We start from the raw sequence: 2,500 nt of genomic DNA on the forward strand, positions 1-2,500 counted from the left end.
AGGCGAGATTGAAGCTGTTAAATTTACATTCTTTAGAGAGACGTAGGTTAAGAGGGGACCTGATAGAAGTCTTTAAGTGGTATAAGGGGTATAACAAGGGGGATGTAAGCAAAATTCTAAGGATCAGCAACCAGGACAGAACAATAAATAACGGGCTCAAGCTTGAAAAATTTAGGTTTAGGAAAGAGATAGGAAGAAATTGGTTCTCAAACAGAGTGGTAGATGAGTGGAACGGACTCAGTAATCATGTTGTTAGTGCTAGGACACTGGGGAACTTTAAGAGAAGATTAGACGGGTTTATGGATGGGGATGATGGGTGGAAATAGGTGAGTATATTTCATTCAGGGACTGCCACGTGTAAGCCTGGTCACTTCTTGCAGCTTCCCTTATTTCTTATCTTCTTATGTTCTACTTTTCAGAAACGCTTCGAATGTACCCACCTGCACACGCGACTGAGAGGCAGTGTACCAAGGAATACAAGTGAGAGAGAGAGAGAGAGAGAGAGAGAGAGAGAGAGAGAGAGAGAGAGAGAGAGAGAGTGTGTGTGTGTGTGTGTGTGTGTTTCAGTTTTTATGAAGTTAATTTGCATTTGAAATTTTTCTCTATCTTTCAGTCATTTGTTATTTCCTTTTTCCTTTCTTTCTCTTTCTTCTTGTCATCATCCTACCTTCCTGCCATTGTTTCCTTTATCTTTGTTTTCGTCCTCCTCCTCCTCCTCCTCCTCCTCCTCCTCCTCCTCCTCCTTTGGCATGTTAGAATAGGTTAGATTAATGCAGGTTATAACACATTACGTTTGATCTTAATATAGTAATTTCAATCAGATTAGGTTACATTAGGATATGTTAGGTTAGGTTACGATAGAAGAGTGTTTTTCCTGCTAATAATGCAGAAATCTCGTTAATATGTCACTAGAACCGTGAAAACACCCTTAAAATACAGTGTAAACAACTGGAGCCTTTTAAAAATAGTGGAAGTGTTTCACAATATGGCGACATCACATAGCATTGTCTACAGATTGGCCGAGCCTGAAATCACCATAACTTCTGACGTGGTGATCACGGTGCCCATCTGGAGCCTGCACCACGACCCGCGATACTGGAGGCGCCCGGAACCTTCATGCCGGAAAGATTCCTGCCTGAGAATAAGGATAAGATAGTCTTCGGGACCTTCCTTCCCTTTGGCCTTGGTCCGCGAAACTGCATAGGTAAGTATCAGAACACGAGGGAAGCTGCAGGAGGTCGTTCTGTCTACACGTGGCAGTCCCTATATAAAACAAGCCTATCTATTTCCTCCCATCACCCTCATCCATTACTTCATCTAATTTTAAAGCTACCCAGTGACTCGGCACAATAATCTGAGTCTATTCCAGTATAGGTCATGTACGGTTTGGATTTAATAAAGGAAAGAGTCGAGGATAAAACAGGGCAAGGAAGATAGCAGATAAACGTTAAATATTGCTGTAGAGTCTGGTTGATCAGGCGCCATTCGTAACGAGTCAGACTCTCATTTGCTTCTGCTGGGTTCCGATTCCCGGCGTCGACTCCTCACGGTCCCTTCATCCCAGTCTCGGTGTCTCATTCAAGCTTAGGTGTCGAGAAGATGCCTTACTCCAGCGGCGCTTACGTCATGTTTCTCTTCACTGTTCTCCTCGTCTCTAGCTCTGCCCCTGATCCGAGGTAGAGAGAGTGAGGGAGGTAGGAGAGCAGAGGAGAGGCGAGGGGGGAGGGGAGAGAGAGAGAGAGAGAGAGAGAGAGATGGGGGATAAGGAAGGAAGAGAAGAGAAGGGAAGGGGAGTCTCTGATATCACTGTGACACCTCTGCATGACGCGATCGCCACTAAATGTTTAATCCACATCTCTTCCACCTCCTTCTATTCCACATCGGTGACTAACTGTTTCACATTGAATTTTGACCTATTCCAGTGAGTTGTGTTTTATGGGGAAATTTCTCCTATTCCTATATTATTATTATTATTATTATTATTATTATTATTATTATTATTATTATTATTATTTTTATTATTATTATTATTACAAGCGGGACTCCTGGATATACCACAATATGATAATTTAACTATTACAACATTTGATATGTATACTTAATTAAGTAGAAGAGGAGGAGGAGGAAGAAGTAGAGTAGAAAGAAAACGAAGGGACGTTTAGAGAGCTTAGTTGAAATGTGTATGTAGTTATGATACCAAAACGTGAGACATGGAGGAAAATTACAACCGTATTAATATATAAATTATTATCATCATTATTATTATCAACATTATCATTATTATTATCATTACTATTATTATCATTACCACCACCACCACCAATACCACCACAGGCATGCGCTTCGCCCTGATGGAGACCAAGATCGCCCTGGCCAAGACGCTGCTGAACTTCCAGATTAGCTGTGTGCCCGGCGAGGAGGAACTGATGTTAGACCCCACGCCAGGACTGCTGAGGGCTGCCAAGAACACACGCCTGGTCTTCACGCCCCTAGAGTAGAG

General features: G+C 42.4%; 1 pseudogene; it reads left to right on the forward strand.

The window, feature by feature from the left end:
- The window catches only part of LOC135092968 (cytochrome P450 3A11-like), a 71,167-nt pseudogene that overhangs the window by 67,260 nt on the left and 1,407 nt on the right, over window positions 1–2,500 (forward strand).

This window comes from Scylla paramamosain, chromosome 41, assembly GCF_035594125.1.
Source record: "Scylla paramamosain isolate STU-SP2022 chromosome 41, ASM3559412v1, whole genome shotgun sequence".
In the NCBI taxonomy this organism is placed as follows: domain Eukaryota; kingdom Metazoa; phylum Arthropoda; class Malacostraca; order Decapoda; family Portunidae; genus Scylla; species Scylla paramamosain.